We start from the raw sequence: 19,742 nt of genomic DNA on the forward strand, positions 1-19,742 counted from the left end.
GGGCGTGAGAGAGGGAGAGAGTGAGGCGTGTGAATGTGGGATACAGAGAGGCGAATGAGAGTGGGAGACAGTGAGGGATGTTAGAGAGGAAGGCTGTGAGGGTTGTTAGAGTGGGAGACAGTGAGGGGAGTGAGAGTGGGAGACAGTGAGGGGAGTGAGAGTGGGAGACAGTGAGGGGAGTGAAAGTGGGAGACAGTGAGGGGTGTGAGAGTGGGTGACAGTGAGGGGAGTGAGACTGGGAGACAGTGAGGGGAGTGAGAGTGGGAGACAGTGTGGGGGGTGAGAGTGGGAGACAGTGAGGGGAGTGAGAGTGGGAGACAGTGAGGGGACTGAGGGTGGGAGACAGTGAGGTGAGTGAGAGTGGGAGACAGTGAGGGATGTGAGAGTGGGAGACAGTGATGGGAGTGAGAGTGGGAGACAGTGAGGGGAGTGAGAGTGGGAGACAGTGAGGGGAGTGAGAGTGGGGGACAGTGAGGGGAGTGAGAGTGGGAGACAGTGAGGGCCCAGAGAGTGGGAGACAGTGAGGGGTGTGAGAGTGGGAGACAGTGAGGGGAGTGAGAGTGGGAGACAGTGAGGGGAATGAGAGTGGGAGACAGTGAGGGGAGTGAAAGTAGGAGACAGTGAGGGGAGTGTGAGTGGGAGACAGTGAGGGGAGTGAGAGTGGGAGACAGTGAGGGGATTGAGAGTGGGAGACAGTGAGGGGAGTGAGAGTGGGAGACAGTGAGGGGAGTGAGAGTGGGAGACAGTGAGGGGAGTGAGAGTGGGAGACAGTGAGGGGAGTGAGAGTGGGAGACAGTGAGGGGAGTGAGAGTGCAGACAGTGAGGGGAGTGAGAGTGGGAGACAGTGAGGGGAGTGAGAGTGGGAGACAGTGAGGGGAGTGAGAGTGGGAGACAGTGAGGGGAGTGAGAGTGGGAGACAGCGAGGGGAGAGAGAGTGCAGACAATGAGGGGAGTGAGAGTGGGAGACAGTGAGGGGAGTGAGAGTGGGAGACAGTGAGGGAATTGAGAGTGGGAGAGAGTGAGATGAGTGAGAGTGGGAGAAAGTGAAGGAAGTGAGAGTGAGAGACAGTGTGGGGAGTGAGAGTGGGGACAGTGAGGGGATTGAGACTGGGAGACAGTGAGGAGAGTGAGAGTGGGGGACAGTGAGGGGAGTGAGAGTGGGAGACAGTGAGGGGAGTGAGAGTGGGAGACAGTGAGGGGAGTGAGAGTGGGAGACAGTGAGGGGAGTGAGAGTGGGAGACAGTGAGGGGAGTGTGAGTGGGAGACAGTGAGGGGAGTGAGAGTGGGAGACAGTGAGGGGAGTGAGAGTGGGAGACAGTGAGGGGAGTGAGAGTGGGAGACAGTGAGGGGTTTGAGAGTGGGAGACAGTGAGGGGAGTGAGAGTGGGAGACAGTGAGGGGAATGAGAGTGGGAGACAGTGAGGGGAGTGAAAGTGGGAGACAGTGAGGGGAGTGTGAGTGGGAGACAGTGAGGGGAGTGAGAGTGGGAGACAGTGAGGGGAGTGAGAGTGTGAGACAGTGAGGGGAGTGAGAGTTGGAGACAGTGAGGGGATTGAGAGTGGGAGACAGTGAGGGGAGTGAGAGTGGGAGACAGTGCGGGGAGTGAGAGTGGGAGACAGTGAGGGGAGTGAGAGTGCAGACAGTTAGGGGAGTGAGAGTGGGAGACAGTGAGGGGAGTGAGAGTGGGAGACATTGAGGGGAGTGAGAGTGGGAGACAGTGAGGGGATTGAGAGTGGGAGACAGTGAGGGGAGTGAGAGTGGGAGACAGTGAGGGGAGTGAGAGAGGGAGACAGTGAGGGGAGTGAGAGTGCAGACAGTGAGGGGAGTGAGAGTGGGAGACAGTGAGGGGAGTGAGAGTGGGAGACAGTGAGGGGAGTGAGAGTGGGAGACAGTGAGGGGAGTGAGAGTGGGAGACAGTGAGGTGAGTGAGAGTGGGAGACAGTGAGGGGAGTGTGAGTGGGAGACAGTGAGGGGAGTGAGAGTGGGAGACAGTGAGGGGAGTGAGAGTGGGAGACAGTGAGGTGAGTGAGACTGGGAGACAGTGAGACTGGGAGACAGTGAGGGGTGTGAGAGTGTGAGACAGTGAGGGGAGTAAGAGTGGGAGACAGTGAGGGGATCGAGAGTGGGAGACAGTGAGGGGAGTGAGAGTGGGAGACAGTGAGGTGAGTGAGAGTGGGAGAAAGTGAGGGTAGTGAGAGTGGGAGACAGTGAGGAGCGTGAGAGTGGGAGACAGTGAGGGTAGTGAGAGCGAGAGACAGTGAGGGGAGTGAGAGTGGGAGACAGTGAGGGGAGTGAGAGTGGGAGACAGAGAGGGGAGTGACAGTGGGAGACAGTGAGGGGAGTGAGGGAGGGAGACAGTGAGGGGAGTGAGACTGGGAGACAGTGAGGTGAGTGAGAGAGGGAGACAGTGAGGGGAGTGAGACTGGGAGACAGTGAGGTGAGTGAGAGTGGGAGACAGTGAGGGGAGTGAGAGTGGGAGACAGTGAGGGGAGTGAGAGAGGGAGACAGTGAGGGGAGTGAGACTGGGAGACAGTGAGGTGAGTGAGAGTGGGAGACAGTGAGGGGTGAGAGAGTGGGAGACAGTGAGGGGAGTTACAGTGGGAGACAGTGAGGGGAGTGGGAGTGGGAGACAGTGAGGGGTGAGAGAGTGGGAGACAGTGAGGGGAGTTACAGTGGGAGACAGTGAGGGGAGTGGGAGTGGGAGACAGTGAGGGGAGTGAGAGCTGTAGACAGTGAGGGGAGTGAGAGTGAGAGACAGTGAGTGAGTGAGAGTGTGAGACAGTGAGGGGATTGAGAGTGGGAGAGCGTGAGGGGAGTGAGAGTGGGAGACAGTGAGGGGAGTGAGAGTGGGAGACAGTGAGGGGAGTGAGAGTGGGAGACAGTGAGGGGAGTGAGAGTGAGAGACAGTGAGTGAGTGAGAGTGTGAGACAGTGAGGGGAGTGAGAGTGGGAGAGATTGAGGGGAGGGAGAGTGGGAGATAGTGAGGGAAGTGAGAGTGGGAGACAGTGAGGGGAGTGAGAGTGGGAGACAGTGAGGAGGGTGAGAGTGGGAGACAGTGAGGGTAGTGAGAGTGAGAGACAGTGAGGGGTGGGAGAGTGTGAGACAGTGAGGGGAGTGAGAGTGGGAGACAGTGAGGGGTGCGAGAGTGGGAGACAGTGAGGGGAGTGAGAGTGGGAGACAGTGAGGGGAGTGAGAGTGGGAGACAGTGAGGAGGGTGAGAGTGGGAGACAGTGAGGGTAGTGAGAGTGGGAGACAGTGAGGGTAGTGAGAGTGAGAGACAGTGAGGGGAGTGAGAGTGGGAGACAGTGAGGGGAGTGAGAGTGGGAGACAGTGAGGGGAGTGAGAGTGGGAGACAGTGAGGGGACTGAGAGTGGGAGACAGTGAGGGGAGTGAGAGTGGGAGACAGTGAGGGGAGTGAGAGTGGGAGACAGTGAGTGGAGTGAGTGTGGGAGACAGTGAGGGGAGTGAGTGTGGGAGACCGTGAGGGGTGAGACAGTGGGAGACAGTGAGGGGAGTTAGAGTGGGAGACAGTGAGGGGAGTGGGAGTGGGAGACAGTGAGGGGAGTGAGAGTGGGAGACAGTGAGGGGAGTGAGAGTGAGAGACAGTGAGGGAGTGAGAGTGTGAGCCAGTGAGGGGATTGAGAGTGGGAGAGAGTGAGGGGAGTGAGAGTGGGAGACAGTGAGGGGAGTGAGAGAGGGAGACAGTGAGGGGAGTGAGAGTGGGAGACAATGAGGGGAGTGAGAGTGAGAGACAGTGAGTGAGTGAGAGTGTGAGACAGTGAGGGGAGTGAGAGTGGGAGAGTGTGAGGACAGTGAGAGTGGGAGAGAGTGAGGGGAGTGAGAGTGGGAGACAGTGAGGGGAGTGAGAGTGGGAGACAGTGAGGGGAGTGAGAGTGGGAGACAGTGACGGGAGTGAGAGTGGGAGACAGTGAGGAGGGTGAGAGTGGGAGACAGTGAGGGGAGTGAGAGTGGGAGAGAGTGAGGGGAGTGAGTGTGGGAGACAGTGAGGGGAGTGAGAGTGGGAGACAGTGAGGGGAGAGAGAGTGGGAGAGAGTGAGGGTAGTGAGAGTGGGAGACAGGGAGGGAGTGAGAGTGGGAGATAGTGAGGGGTGTGAGAGTGTGAGACAGTGAGGGGAGTGACAGTGGGAGACAGTGAGGGGAGTGAGAGTGGGAGACAGTGAGGGGAGTGAGTGTGGGAGACAGTGAGGGGAGTGAGAGTGGGAGACAGTGAGGAGAGTGAGAGTGGGAGACAGTGAGGGGAGTGAGAGTGGGAGACAGTGAGGTGAGTGAGAGTGGGAGACAGTGAGGGGAGTGAGTGTGGGAGACAGTGAGGGGAGTGAGAGTGGGAGACAGTGAGGAGAGTGAGAGTGGGAGACAGTGAGGGGAGTGAGAGTGAGAGACAGTGAGGGGAGTGAGAGTGGGAGACAGTGAGGTGAGTGAGAGTGGGAGACAGTGAGGGGAGTGAGTGTGGGAGACAGTGAGGGGAGTGAGAGTGGGAGACAGTGAGGGTGTGAGAGTGGGAGAGAGTGAGGCGAGTGAGAGTGGGATACATTGAGGGGTGTTAGAGTGGGAGACAATGAGGTGTATGAGAGTAGGAAACAGTGTGTGAGTGTGAGTGAGAGACAGTGAGGGGAGTGAGATTGGGAGACAGTGAGTGGTGTGTTAGTGGGGCACAGTGAGGGGCGTGAGAATGGGAGGCAATGAGGCGAGTGAGAGTGGGAGACAGTGAGGGGAGTGAAAGTGGGAGACAGTGAGGGGTGTGAGAGTTGGAGACAGTGAGGGGAGTGAGAGTGAGAGAGAGTGAAGTAGTGAGTGGAGGAGACAACACACACTTCCATTAACACACACACTCTTCCAGTGACAAACACATCCATTAACACACACACATCCAGTGACACACATTCATTAACACACACACTGATCCAGTGACATTCACATCCATTAGCACACATACATCCTTTAACACTCACATACATCCATTAAGACACACACATGAACACACTCACAGACATCCAGTGACATGCACACACATCCATTAACACACACTCATCCAGTGACACGCACACACATCCATTAACACACACTCATCCAGTGACACGCACACACATCCAGTGACACACACATATAAACACACAGACACATCCAGTGACACGCCCTCACCTCCAGTGGCTCATACACATCCAGTGACACATACACATCCAGTGACACACGCACGAATCCATGAGCACACACATACGTCCACAAAACACACACACACACAATAATTGAACATCAGGAAAGCAGCAGAATAAATCTTGCTGGGGTTTAAACCATTCTGCAATGTGGCTGATTTGAGAAGACTGCATCCCGCCTTCGGGCAGCAACAACAAGTGAGTGACAACCAAGTTGTTCTGGAAACCCGAGCGGTTTCTCTTTCTACATTTGAACCTGGCTCACTGAGGTGCCTGTTTGGAACAATTTTATTTCATCTCTTTTCTCCCGTAGGATGTTGGACACTTCACTAATAGTGTTTTGGAGATTCAAGAATTGGTTTTCAAACCTGGTTTACTTCCCTCCTGCAGGATCAAAGTATTTTTAAAACTCCTAATTCAGCAAAGGATGATCAAGACAGAATTCGGAAAAAACACAATGGAGCAGGTGTATTATACGGTCTGTCTGAGAGGCCAGCGATTGGCTGCTCTCCAGGGAATTGGAAAGCGTCATAAACAACAGCTGTTGGAAGTGAGCGTCACTCAGTGTCCCCGCAGGAGACAGACAGCTTTTCACAATACAAGAGCCGCCTTTACAAAATGTAAAATACAGCATAATTCTAGAAACAGGCTCAACGGCAGCGAGGCTCAAAGACAGTTATTACATTCATAGAGAGAAAATCAGCAACTATTGAAACATTCACCTGCAACAACAATCGAGTTGAGCAACCTGCCTTTCTAATCTGGCCACTGAATTCTCTCAATCCCACTGAATTCTCTCAATCCCACTGAATTCTCTCAATCCCAATCTGTGCGCTGACTCTCAGCCGCCAGAGCTCATTTCAAACGCTCAAACAATCCAACAGTTTACGGACTGATTTAGTTCAGTTCTCTAACCCGCTGCCTGCGCCAAATCAAACACCCAGGTTTACCTGCCCGGCAGGCTGCAGCTGATCCATCTCCTTCACCCTGCAGCAGTGTTGTCCTGGGAAACAGGCAGTTTGGAGTTTCAGTGTGAACCAGGTGAGGATCCGCCCCGATTGACAAAGGGAGTTACAGACACGCTCCTTAAACTGGCATTCAGATCTTGAGCAGAAAAATATATTTAAATATCTAGCAATATTTAAATGGTATAGAAAACTTTTTAAAAGTTGTTACATTTTAAATACAATTAGCACTTCTAAAATGCGTTTGAAGCATAGAAACAGCGATGAAATCATTACTCCGACAGTTTCGGGGTTCCTTTAAAACTATTAGTTCAGCAAAGAATCTGCAAAACTAACATCTGAAAAGCACAATGGGCTGCAAATGTTATCCGGTCTGTCTGTGAGGACAAAGATTCGTATTTTGTTCTGTGCTTTTCTTTTAAACTATTAAGTCAGCAACTATCTGCAAAACTGACTTTGAAAAGCACAATAGTTTGCGAATGTTACTCATTCCGCCTGACAGGGAGAGATTGACTGGTGTCCAGGGAATGGGAAAGCGTCATAAACAACAGATGTTGCAAGACAGCGTCGCTCAGTGTAACCGCAGGGGAGAGACCTCGGAGAGTTAAAATAAAGCTTTTCGTAATACAAGAGCGTACTTTACAAAACGTATAGTTTAGTACAATCAGGGAGACAGGCACAAGGATCGGGATGCTTGAATACAATTAATACACTTGTATGATAAAAATACAAATATTTCAACATTCACCGACAACCATAACCGAGTTGAGCATTCTGCTTTTCCAGCCTGCTCACTGAAATCTCTCAATCCCGATCTCTGTCTGTATCTCAGCCGTTTACACAATCTCCTTACTAATGCGTGTGAGATTGGGAGTTAGGTTTTGAGAGAGTGTGGGGTGTGAGAGTTGGAGGCAGTGAGGAAAGTGAGAGTTGAGGGTGAGGTGAGTAAGAGTGGGAGACGGTGAGGGGAGTAAGAGTGGAAGGCAGTGAGGGGAGTGAGAGTTGAGAGTGAGGTGTATGTTAGTGGGAGACAGTGATGGGAGTGAGAGTGGCAGACAATGAGGGGAGTTAGAGTGGGAGACAGTGAGGGGAGTTAGAGTGGTAGGCAGTGAGGGGTGTGAGAGTGGGGGACAGTGAGGTGAGTGAGAGTGCAGACAGTGAGGGATGTGAGACTGGGTGACAGTGAGGGGAGTGAGAGTGGGAGACAGTGAGGGGAGTGCGAGTGCAGGCAGTGAGGGGAGTGAGAGTGGGAGACCGAGAGGCGAATGAGAGTGGGACACAATGAGGTGTGTGAGCGTGGTAGATAGTGAGGGGTGTGAGAGTGGGAGATAGTGAGGAGAGCGAGAATGAGAGAGAGTGAGGGGTTTAAGAGTAAGAGACAGTGTGGTGTGGGAGAGTGGGTGAGAGTGAGGGATATTAAAGTAGGAGACAGTGAGGGGAGTGAGAGCGGGAGTGGGTGTGGGTTGTGAGAGTGGGAGCCAGTGAGGGGAATGAGAGAAGGAGACAGTGAGGAGAGTGGGATTTAGAGACAGTGAGGGGCGTGAGAGAGGGAAAGAGTGAGGGGAGTTACAGTGGGAGACAGCGAGGGGAGTGGGAGTGGGAGACAGTGAGGGGAGTGAGAGCTGTAGACGGTGAGGGGAGTGAGAGTGAGAGACAGTGAGTGAGTGAGAGTGTGAGACAGTGAGGGGATTGAGAGTGGGAGAGAGTGAGGGGAGTGAGAGTGGGAGACAGTGAGTGGAGTGAGAGTGGGAGACAGTGAGGGGAGTGAGAGTGGGAGACAGTGAGGGGAGTGAGAGTGAGAGACAGTGAGTGAGTGAGAGTGTGAGACAGTGAGGGGAGTGAGAGTGGGAGAGAGTGAGGGGAGTGAGAGTGGGAGACAGTGAGGGAAGTGAGAGTGGGAGACAGTGAGGGGAGAGAGAGTGGGAGAGAGTGAAGGAGTGAGAGCAGGAGACAGTGAGGTGAGTGAGAGTGGGAGACAGTGAGGGGTGTGAGAGTGTGAGACAGTGAGGGGAGTGAGAGTGGGAGACCGTGAGGGATGCGAGAGTGGGAGACAGTGAGGGGAGTGAGAGTGGGAGACAGTGAGGAGGGTGAGAGTGGGAGACAGTGAGGGTAGTGAGAGTGGGAGACAGTGAGGGTAGTGAGAGTGAGAGACAGAGAGGGGAGTGAGAGTGGGAGACAGTGAGGGGAGTGAGAGTGGGAGACAGTGAGGGGAGTGAGAGTGGGAGACAGTGAGGGGAGTGAGAGTGGGAGACAGTGAGGGGAGTGAGAGTGGGAGACATGAAGGGAGTTAGAGTGGGAGACAGTGAGGGGAGTGAGAGTGGGAGACAGTGAGGGGAGTGAGAGTGGGAGACAGTGAGGGGAGTGTGAGTGGGAGACAGTGAGGGGAGTGAGAATGGGAGACAGTGAGGGGAGTGAGAGTAGGAGACAGTGAGGGGAGTGAGAGTGGGAGACAGTGAGGGGAGTGAGAGTGGGAGACAGTGAGGGGAGTGAGAGTGGGAGACAGTGAGGGGAGTGAGAGTGGGAGACAGTGAGGGGAGTGAGAGTGGGAGACAGTGAGGGGAGTGAGACTGGGAGACAGTGAGGTGAGTGAGAGTGGGAGACAGTGAGGGGTGAGAGAGTGGGAGACAGTGAGGGGAGTTAGCGTGGGAGACAGTGAGGGGAGTGGGAGTGGGAGACAGTGAGGGGAGTGAGAGTGGGAGACAGTGAGGGGAGTGAGAGTGAGAGACAGTGAGTGAGTGAGAGTGTGAGGCAGTGAGGGGATTGAGAGTGGGAGAGAGTGAGGGGAGTGAGAGTGGGAGACAGTGAGGGGAGTGAGAGTGGGAGACAGTGAGGGGAGTGTGAGTGGGAGACAGTGAGGGGAGTGAGAGTGGGAGACAGTGAGGGGTGTGAGAGTGGGAGACAGTGAGGGGAGTGAGAGTGGGAGACAGTGAGGGGAATGAGAGTGGGAGACAGTGAGGGGAGTGAAAGTGGGAGAGAGTGAGGGGAGTGTGAGTGGGAGACAGTGAGGGGAGTGAGAGTGGGAGACAGTGAGGGGAGTGAGAGTGGGAGACAGTGAGGGGAGTGAGAGTGGGAGACAGTGAGGGGATTGAGAGTGGGAGACAGTGAGGGGAGTGAGAGTGGGAGACAGTGAGGGGAGTGAGAGTGGGAGACAGTGAGGAGAGTGAGAGTGCAGACAGTGAGGGGAGTGAGAGTGGGAGACAGTGAGGGGAGTGAGAGTGGGAGACAGTGAGGGGAGTGAGAGTGGGAGACAGTGAGGGGATTGAGAGTGGGAGACAGTGAGGGGATTGAGAGTGGGAGACAGTGAGGGGAGTGAGAGTGGGAGACAGTGAGGGGAGTGAGAGTGCAGACAGTGAGGGGAGTGAGAGTGCAGACAGTGAGGGGAGTGAGAGTGGGAGACAGTGAGGGGAGTGAGAGTGGGAGACAGTGAGGGGAGTGAGAGTGGCAAACAGTGAGGGGAGTGAGAGTGGGATACAGTGAGGTGAGTGAGACTGGGAGACAGTGAGGTGAGTGAGTGTGGGAGACAGTGAGGTGTGTGAGTGTGTGAGACAGTGAGGGGAGTGAGAGTGGGAGACAGTGAGGGGTGCGAGAGTGTGAGACAGTGAGGGGAGTGAGAGTGGGAGACAATGAGGGGTGTGAGAGTGGGAGGCAGTGAGGGGAGTGAGAGTGTGAGACAGTGAGGGGAGTGAGAGTGGGAGACAGTGAGGAGCGTGAGTTTGGGAGACAGTGAGGGTAGTGAGAATGAGAGACAGTGAGGGGAGTGAGAGTGGGAGACAGTGAGGGGAGTGAGAGTGGGAGACAGTGAGGGGAGTGAGAGTGGGAGACAGTGAGGGGAGTGAGAGTGGGAGACAGTGAGGGGAGTGAGAGTGGGAGACAGTGAGGGGAGTGAGAGTGGGAGACAGTGAGGGGTGTGAGAGTGTGAGACAGTGAGGGGAGTGAGATATAGAAACAGTGAGGGGAGTGAGAGTGGGAAACAGTGAGGGAAGTGGGAGTGGGAGACAGTGAGGGGAGTGAGAGTGGGAGACAGTGAGGGGAGTGAGAGAGGGAAACAGTGAGGGGAGTGAGAGTGGGAAACAGTGAGGGAAGTGGGAGTGGGAGACAGTGAGGGGAGTGAGAGTGGGAGACAGTGAGGGGAGTGAGAGTGGGAAACAGTGAGGGGAGTGAGAGTGGGAGACAGTGAGGGGAGTGAGAGTGGGAGACAGAGAGGGGAGTGAGAGTGGGAGACATGAAGGGGAGTGAGAGTGGGAGACAGTGAGGGGATTGAGAGTGGGAGACAGTGAGGTGAGTGAGAGTGGGAGACAGTGAGGGGAGTGAGAGTGGGAGACAGTGAGGGGAGTGAGAGTGGGAGACAGTGAGGGGAGTGAGAGTGGGAGACAGTGAGGGGAGTGAGAATGGGAGACAGTGAGGGAAGTGAGAGTGGGAGACAGTGAGGGGAGTGAGAGTGGGAGACAGTGAGGTGAGTGAGAATGGGAGACAGTGAGGGGAGTGAGAGTGGGAGACAGTGAGGGGAGTGAGTGTGGGAGACAGTGAGGGGAGTGAGACTGGGAGACAGTGAGGGGAGTGAGAGTGGGAGACAGTGAGGGGAGTGAGAGTTGGATACAGTGAGGTGAGTGAGACTGGGAGACAGTGAGGTGAGTGAGAGTGGGAGACAGTGAGGTGTGTGAGAGTGTGAGACAGTGAGGGGTGCGAGAGTGGGAGACAGTGAGGGGAGTGAGAGTGAGAGGCAGTGAGGGAAGTGAGAGTGGGAGACAGTGTGGGGAGTGAGAGTGGGAGACAGTGAGGGGAGTGAGAGTGGGAGACAGTGAGGGGAGTGAGAGTGGGAGTCAGTAAGGGGAGTGAGAGTGGGAGTCAGTGAGGGGAGTGAGAGTGGGAGACAGTGAGGGGAGTGAGAGTGGGAGACAGTGAGGGGAGTGAGAGTGGGAGACAGTGAGGGGAGTGAGAGTGGGAGACATGAAGGGAGTTAGAGTGGGAGACAGTGAGGGGAGTGAGAGTGGGAGACAGTGAGGGGAGTGAGAGTGGGAGACAGTGAGGGGAGTGAGAGTGGGAGACAGTGAGGGGAGTGAGAATGGGAGACAGTGAGGGGAGTGAGAGTGGGAGACAGTGAGGGGAGTGAGAGTGGGAGACAGTGAGGGGAGTGAGAGTGGGAGACACTGAGGGGAGTGAGAGTGGGAGACAGTGAGGGGAGTGAGAGTGGGAGACAGTGAGGGGAGTGAGAGTGGGAGACAGTGAGGGGAGTGAGAGTGGGAGACAGTGAGGGGAGTGAGACTGGGAGACAGTGAGGTGAGTGAGAGTGGGAGACAGTGAGGGGTGAGAGAGTGGGAGACAGTGAGGGGAGTTAGCGTGGGAGACAGTGAGGGGAGTGGGAGTGGGAGACAGTGAGGGGAGTGAGAGTGGGAGACAGTGAGGGGAGTGAGAGTGAGAGACAGTGAGTGAGTGAGAGTGTGAGGCAGTGAGGGGTTTGAGAGTGGGAGAGAGTGAGGGGAGTGAGAGTGGGAGACAGTGAGGGGAGCGAGAGTGGGAGACAGTGAGGGGAGTGTGAGTGGGAGACAGTGATGGGAGTGAGAGTGGGAGACAGTGAGGGGAGTGAGAATGGGAGACAGTGAGTGGAGTGAGAGTGGGAGACAGTGAGGGGTGTGAGAGTGGGAGACAGTGAGGGGAGTGAGAGTGGGAGACAGTGAGGGGAATGAGAGTGGGAGACAGTGAGGGGAGTGAAAGTGGGAGACAGTGAGGGGAGTGTGAGTGGGAGACAGTGAGGGGAGTGGGAGACAGTGAGGGGAGTGAGAGTGGGAGACAGTGAGGGGAGTGAGAGTGGGAGACAGTGAGGGGATTGAGAGTGGGAGACAGTGAGGGGAGTGAGAGTGGGAGACAGTGAGGGGAGTGAGAGTGGGAGACAGTGAGGAGAGTGAGAGTGCAGACAGTGAGGGGAGTGAGAGTGGGAGACAGTGAGGGGAGTGAGAGTGGGAGACAGTGAGGGGAGTGAGAGTGGGAGACAGTGAGGGGATTGAGAGTGGGAGACAGTGAGGGGATTGAGAGTGGGAGACAGTGAGGGGAGTGAGAGTGGGAGACAGTGAGGGGAGTGAGAGTGCAGACAGTGAGGGGAGTGAGAGTGCAGACAGTGAGGGGAGTGAGAGTGGGAGACAGAGAGGGGAGTGAGAGTGGGAGACAGTGAGGGGAGTGAGAGTGGGAAACAGTGAGGGGAGTGAGAGTGGGATACAGTGAGGTGAGTGAGACTGGGAGACAGTGAGGTGAGTGAGTGTGGGAGACAGTGAGATGTGTGAGTGTGTGAGGCAGTGAGGGGAGTGAGAGTGGGAGACAGTGAGGAGCGTGAGTTTGGGAGACAGTGAGGGTAGTGAGAATGAGAGACAGTGAGGGGAGTGAGAGTGGGAGACAGTGAGGGGAGTGAGAGTGGGAGACAGAGAGGGGAGTGAGAGTGGGAGACATGAAGGGAGTGAGAGTGGGAGACAGTGAGGTGAGTGAGAGTGGGAAACAGTGAGGGAAGTGGGAGTGGGAGACAGTGAGGGGAGTGAGAGTGGGAGACAGTGAGGGGAGTGAGAGTGGGAAACAGTGAGGGAAGTGGGAGTGGGAGACAGTGAGGGGAGTGAGACTGGGAGACAGTGAGGGGAGTGAGAGTGGGAGACAGTGAGGGGAGTGAGAGTGGAAGACAGTGAGGGGAGTGAGAGTGGGAGACAGTGAGGGGAGTGAGAGTGGGAGACAGTGAGGTGAGTGAGAGTGGGAGACAGTGAGGGGAGTGAGAGTGGGAGACAGTGAGGGGAGTGAGAGTGGGAAACAGTGAGGGGAGTGAGAGTGGGAAACAGTGAGGGAAGTGGGAGTGGGAGACAGTGAGGGGAGTGAGAGTGGGAGACAGTGAGGGGAGTGAGAGTGGGAGACATGAAGGGGAGTGAGAGTGGGAGACAGTGAGGGGAGTGAGAGTGGGAGACAGTGAGGGGAGTGAGAGTGGGAGACAGTGAGGGGAGTGAGAGTGGGAGACAGTGAGGTGAGTGAGAATGGGAGACAGTGAGGGGAGTGAGAGTGGGAGACAGTGAGGGGAGTGAGTGTGGGAGACAGTGAGGGGAGTGAGACTGGGAGACAGTGAGGGGAGTGAGAGTGGGAGACAGTGAGGGGAGTGAGAGTGGGATACAGTGAGGTGAGTGAGACTGGGAGACAGTGAGGTGAGTGAGAGTGGGAGACAGTGAGGTGTGTGAGAGTGTGAGACAGTGAGGGGTGCGAGAGTGGGAGACAGTGAGGGGAGTGAGAGTGAGAGGCAGTGAGGGAAGTGAGAGTGGGAGACAGTGTGGGGAGTGAGAGTGGGAGACAGTGAGGGGAGTGAGAGTGGGAGACAGTGAGGGGAGTGAGAGTGGGAGTCAGTAAGGGGAGTGAGAGTGGGAGACAGTGAGGGGAGTGAGAGTGGGAGACAGTGAGGGGAGTGTGAGTGGGAGACAGTGATGGGAGTGAGAGTGGGAGACAGTGAGGGGAGTGAGAATGGGAGACAGTGAGTGGAGTGAGAGTGGGAGACAGTGAGGGGTGTGAGAGTGGGAGACAGTGAGGGGAGTGAGAGTGGGAGACAGTGAGGGGAATGAGAGTGGGAGACAGTGAGGGGAGTGAAAGTGGGAGACAGTGAGGGGAGTGTGAGTGGGAGACAGTGAGGGGAGTGGGAGACAGTGAGGGGAGTGAGAGTGGGAGACAGTGAGGGGAGTGAGAGTGGGAGACAGTGAGGGGATTGAGAGTGGGAGACAGTGAGGGGAGTGAGAGTGGGAGACAGTGAGGGGAGTGAGAGTGGGAGACAGTGAGGAGAGTGAGAGTGCAGACAGTGAGGGGAGTGAGAGTGGGAGACAGTGAGGGGAGTGAGAGTGGGAGACAGTGAGGGGAGTGAGAGTGGGAGACAGTGAGGGGATTGAGAGTGGGAGACAGTGAGGGGATTGAGAGTGGGAGACAGTGAGGGGAGTGAGAGTGGGAGACAGTGAGGGGAGTGAGAGTGCAGACAGTGAGGGGAGTGAGAGTGGAAGACAGTGAGGGGAGTGAGAGTGGGAGACAGTGAGGGGAGTGAGAGTGGGAGACAGTGAGGTGAGTGAGAGTGGGAGACAGTGAGGGGAGTGAGAGTGGGAGACAGTGAGGGGAGTGAGAGTGGGAAACAGTGAGGGGAGTGAGAGTGGGAAACAGTGAGGGAAGTGGGAGTGGGAGACAGTGAGGGGAGTGAGAGTGGGAGACAGTGAGGGGAGTGAGAGTGGGAGACATGAAGGGGAGTGAGAGTGGGAGACAGTGAGGGGAGTGAGAGTGGGAGACAGTGAGGGGAGTGAGAGTGGGAGACAGTGAGGGGAGTGAGAGTGGGAGACAGTGAGGTGAGTGAGAATGGGAGACAGTGAGGGGAGTGAGAGTGGGAGACAGTGAGGGGAGTGAGTGTGGGAGACAGTGAGGGGAGTGAGACTGGGAGACAGTGAGGGGAGTGAGAGTGGGAGACAGTGAGGGGAGTGAGAGTGGGATACAGTGAGGTGAGTGAGACTGGGAGACAGTGAGGTGAGTGAGAGTGGGAGACAGTGAGGTGTGTGAGAGTGTGAGACAGTGAGGGGTGCGAGAGTGGGAGACAGTGAGGGGAGTGAGAGTGAGAGGCAGTGAGGGAAGTGAGAGTGGGAGACAGTGTGGGGAGTGAGAGTGGGAGACAGTGAGGGGAGTGAGAGTGGGAGACAGTGAGGGGAGTGAGAGTGGGAGTCAGTAAGGGGAGTGAGAGTGGGAGACAGTGAGGGGAGTGAGAGTGGGAGACAGTGAGGGGAGTGTGAGTGGGAGACAGTGATGGGAGTGAGAGTGGGAGACAGTGAGGGGAGTGAGAATGGGAGACAGTGAGTGGAGTGAGAGTGGGAGACAGTGAGGGGTGTGAGAGTGGGAGACAGTGAGGGGAGTGAGAGTGGGAGACAGTGAGGGGAATGAGAGTGGGAGACAGTGAGGGGAGTGAAAGTGGGAGACAGTGAGGGGAGTGTGAGTGGGAGACAGTGAGGGGAGTGGGAGACAGTGAGGGGAGTGAGAGTGGGAGACAGTGAGGGGAGTGAGAGTGGGAGACAGTGAGGGGATTGAGAGTGGGAGACAGTGAGGGGAGTGAGAGTGGGAGACAGTGAGGGGAGTGAGAGTGGGAGACAGTGAGGAGAGTGAGAGTGCAGACAGTGAGGGGAGTGAGAGTGGGAGACAGTGAGGGGAGTGAGAGTGGGAGACAGTGAGGGGAGTGAGAGTGGGAGACAGTGAGGGGATTGAGAGTGGGAGACAGTGAGGGGATTGAGAGTGGGAGACAGTGAGGGGAGTGAGAGTGGGAGACAGTGAGGGGAGTGAGAGTGCAGACAGTGAGGGGAGTGAGAGTGCAGACAGTGAGGGGAGTGAGAGTGGGAGACAGTGAGGGGAGTGAGAGTGGGAGACAGTGAGGGGAGTGAGAGTGGGAAACAGTGAGGGGAGTGAGAGTGGGATACAGTGAGGTGAGTGAGACTGGGAGACAGTGAGGTGAGTGAGTGTGGGAGACAGTGAGGTGTGTGAGTGTGTGAGGCAGTGAGGGGAGTGAGAGTGGGAGACAGTGAGGTGTGCGAGAGTGTGAGACAGTGAGGGGAGTGAGAGTGGGAGACAATGAGGGGTGTGAGAGTGGGAGACAGTGAGGGGAGTGAGAGTGGGAGACAGTGAGGGGAGTGAGAGTGGGAGACAGTGAGGAGCGTGAGTTTGGGAGACAGTGAGGGTAGTGAGAATGAGAGACAGTGAGGGGAGTGAGAGTGGGAGACAGTGAGGGGAGTGAGAGTGGGAGACAGAGAGGGGAGTGAGAGTGGGAGACATGAAGGGAGTGAGAGTGGGAGACAGTGAGGTGAGTGAGAGTGGGAAACAGTGAGGGAAGTGGGAGTGGGAGACAGTGAGGGGAGTGAGAGTGGGAGACAGTGAGGGGAGTGAGAGTGGGAAACAGTGAGGGAAGTGGGAGTGGGAGACAGTGAGGGGAGTGAGACTGGGAGACAGTGAGGGGAGTGAGAGTGGGAGACAGTGAGGGGAGTGAGAGTGGAAGACAGTGAGGGGAGTGAGAGTGGGAGACAGTGAGGGGAGTGAGAGTGGGAGACAGTGAGGTGAGTGAGAGTGGGAGACAGTGAGGGGAGTGAGAGTGGGAGACAGTGAGGGGAGTGAGAGTGGGAAACAGTGAGGGGAGTGAGAGTGGGAAACAGTGAGGGAAGTGGGAGTGGGAGACAGTGAGGGGAGTGAGAGTGGGAGACAGTGAGGGGAGTGAGAGTGGGAGACATGAAGGGGAGTGAGAGTGGGAGACAGTGAGGGGAGTGAGAGTGGGAGACAGTGAGGGGAGTGAGAGTGGGACACAGTGAGGGGAGTGAGAGTGGGAGACAGTGAGGTGAGTGAGAATGGGAGACAGTGAGGGGAGTGAGAGTGGGAGACAGTGAGGGGAGTGAGTGTGGGAGGCAGTGAGGGGAGTGAGACTGGGAGACAGTGAGGGGAGTGAGAGTGGGAGACAGTGAGGGGAGTGAGAGTGGGATACAGTGAGGTGAGTGAGACTGGGAGACAGTGAGGTGAGTGAGAGTGGGAGACAGTGAGGTGTGTGAGAGTGTGAGACAGTGAGGGGTGCGAGAGTGGGAGACAGTGAGGGGAGTGAGAGTGAGAGGCAGTGAGGGAAGTGAGAGTGGGAGACAGTGTGGGGAGTGAGAGTGGGAGACAGTGAGGGGAGTGAGAGTGGGAGACAGTGAGGGGAGTGAGAGTGGGAGTCAGTAAGGGGAGTGAGAGTGGGAGACAGTGAGGGGAGTGAGAGTGGGAGACAGTGAGGGGAGTGAGAGTGGGAGACAGTGAGGAGCGTGAGAGTGGGAGACAGTGAGGTGAGTGAGAGTGGGAGACAGTGAGGGATGTGAGAGTGGGAGACAGTGATGGGAGTGAGAGTGGGAGACAGTGAGGGGAGTGAGAGTGGGAGACAGTGAGGGGAGTGAGAGTGGGAGACAGAGAGGGGAGTGAGAGTGGGAGACAGTGAGGAGAGTGAGAGTGGGAGACAGTGAGGGGAGTGAGAGTGGGAGACAGTGAGGGGAGTGAGAGAGGGAGACAGTGAGGGGAGTGAGACTGGGAGACAGTAAGGTGAGTGAGAGTGGGAGACAGTGAGGGGTGAGAGAGTGGGAGACAGTGAGGGGAGTTACAGTGGGAGACAGTGAGGGGAGTGGGAGTGGGAGACAGTGAGGGGAGTGAGAGCTGTAGACAGTGAGGGGAGTGAGAGTGGGAGACAGTGAGGGGAGTTACAGTGGGAGACAGTGAGGGGAGTGAGAGTGAGAGACAGTGAGTGACTGAGAATGTGAGACAGTGAGGGGATTGAGAGTGGGAGAGAGTGAGGGGAGTGAGAGTGGGAGACAGTGAGGGGAGTGAGAGTGGGAGACAGTGAGGGGAGTGAGAGTGCAGACAGTGAGGGGTGTGAGACTGGGTGACAGTGAGGGGAGTGAGAGTGGGAGACAGTGAGGGGAGTGCGAGTGCAGGCAGTGAGGGGAGTGAGAGTGGGAGACCGAGAGGCGAATGAGAGTGGGACACAATGAGGTGTGTGAGCGTGGTAGATAGTGAGGTGTGTGAGAGTGGGAGATAGTGAGGAGAGCGAGATTGAGAGATAGTGAGGGGTTTAAGAGTAAGAGACAGTGAGGTGTGGGAGAGTGGGTGAGAGTGAGGGATATTAAGGTAGGAGATAGTGAGGGGAGTGAGAGCGGGAGAGGGTGTGGGTTGTGAGAGTGGGAGCCAGTGAGGCGAATGAGAGAAGGAGACAGTGAGGAGAGTGGGATTGAGAGACAGTGAGGGGTGAGAGAGAGGGAGAGAGTGAGGGGAGTTACAGTGGGAGACAGTGAGGGGAGTGGGAGTGGGAGACAGTGAGGGGAGTGAGAGCTGTAGGCAGTGAGGGGAGTGAGAGTGAGAGACAGTGAGTGAGTGAGAGTGTGAGACAGTGAGGGGATTGAGAGTGGGAGAGAGTGAGGGGAGTGAGAGTGGGAGACAGTGAGTGGAGTGAGAGTGGGAGACAGTGAGGGGAGTGAGAGTGGGAGACAGTGAGGGGAGTGAGAGTGAGAGACAGTGAGTGAGTGAGAGTGTGAGACAGTGAGGGGAGTGAGAGTGGGAGAGAGTGAGGGGAATGAGAGTGGGAGACAGTGAGGGAAGTGAGAGTGGGAGACAGTGAGGGGAGAGAGAGTGGGAGACAGTGAGGAATGCGAGAGTGGGAGACAGTGAGGGGAGTGAGAGTGGGAGACAGTGAGGGGAGTGAGAGTGGGAGACAGTGAGGAGAGTGAGAGTGCAGACAGTGAGGGGAGTGAGAGTGGGAGACAGTGAGGGGAGTGAGAGTGGGAGACAGTGAGGGGAGTGAGAGTGGGAGAGAGTGAGGGGATTGAGAGTGGGAGACAGTGAGGGGATTGAGAGTGGGAGACAGTGAGGGGAGTGAGAGTGGGAGACAGTGAGGGGAGTGAGAGTGCAGACAGTGAGGGGAGTGAGAGTGCAGACAGTGAGGGGAGTGAGAGTGGGAGACAGTGAGGGGAGTGAGAGTGGGAGACAGTGAGGGGAGTGAGAGTGGGAAACAGTGAGGGGAGTGAGAGTGGGATACAGTGAGGTGAGTGAGACTGGGAGACAGTGAGGTGAGTGAGTGTGGGAGACAGTGAGGTGTGTGAGTGTGTGAGGCAGTGAGGGGAGTGAGAGTGGGAGACAGTGAGGGGTGCGAGAGTGTGAGACAGTGAGGGGAGTGAGAGTGGGAGACAATGAGGGGTGTGAGAGTGGGAGACAGTGAGGGGAGTGAGAGTGGGAGACAGTGAGGGGAGTGAGTGTGGGAGACAGTGAGGAGCGTGAGTTTGGGAGACAGTGAGGGTAGTGAGAATGAGAGTCAGTGAGGGGAGTGAGAGTGGGAGACAGTGAGGGGAGTGAGAGTGGGAGACAGAGAGGGGAGTGAGAGTGGGAGACATGAAGGGAGTGAGAGTGGGAGACAGTGAGGTGAGTGAGAGTGGGAAACAGTGAGGGAAGTGGGAGTGGGAGACAGTGAGGGGAGTGAGAGTGGGAGACAGTGAGGGGAGTGAGAGTGGGAAACAGTGAGGGAAGTGGGAGTGGGAGACAGTGAGGGGAGTGAGAGTGGGAGACAGTGAGGGGAGTGAGAGTGGGAGACAGTGAGGGGAGTGAGAGTGGAAGACAGTGAGGGGAGTGAGAGTGGGAGACAGTGAGGGGAGTGAGAGTGGGAGACAGTGAGGTGAGTGAGAGTGGGAGACAGTGAGGGGAGTGAGAGTGGGAGACAGTGAGGGGAGTGAGAGTGGGAAACAGTGAGGGGAGTGAGAGTGGGAAACAGTGAGGGAAGTGGGAGTGGGAGACAGTGAGGGGAGTGAGAGTGGGAGACAGTGAGGGGAGTGAGAGTGGGAGACATGAAGGGGAGTGAGAGTGGGAGACAGTGAGGGGAGTGAGAGTGGGAGACAGTGAGGGGAGTGAGAGTGGGAGACAGTGAGGGGAGTGAGAGTGGGAGACAGTGAGGTGAGTGAGAATGGGAGACAGTGAGGGGAGTGAGAGTGGGAGACAGTGAGGGGAGTGAGTGTGGGAGACAGTGAGGGGAGTGAGACTGGGAGACAGTGAGGGGAGTGAGAGTGGGAGACAGTGAGGGGAGTGAGAGTGGGATA

The 19,742-nt window shown here is 56.3% G+C and overlaps 1 long non-coding RNA gene across 1 annotated transcript in view; it reads right to left on the bottom strand.

Annotated features, from left to right (window-relative positions):
- Positions 1-19,742, bottom strand: part of LOC140396762 (uncharacterized) — a 217,309-nt gene that overhangs the window by 116,297 nt on the left and 81,270 nt on the right. The window contains exon 2 of the long non-coding RNA XR_011936628.1: positions 6,121-6,274. This is a non-coding gene — a long non-coding RNA (uncharacterized lncRNA). The remainder of the gene's footprint in view (positions 1-6,120; positions 6,275-19,742) is intronic.

Source organism: Scyliorhinus torazame, chromosome 20 (assembly GCF_047496885.1).
Source record: "Scyliorhinus torazame isolate Kashiwa2021f chromosome 20, sScyTor2.1, whole genome shotgun sequence".
Classification (NCBI taxonomy): Eukaryota; Metazoa; Chordata; class Chondrichthyes; order Carcharhiniformes; family Scyliorhinidae; genus Scyliorhinus; species Scyliorhinus torazame.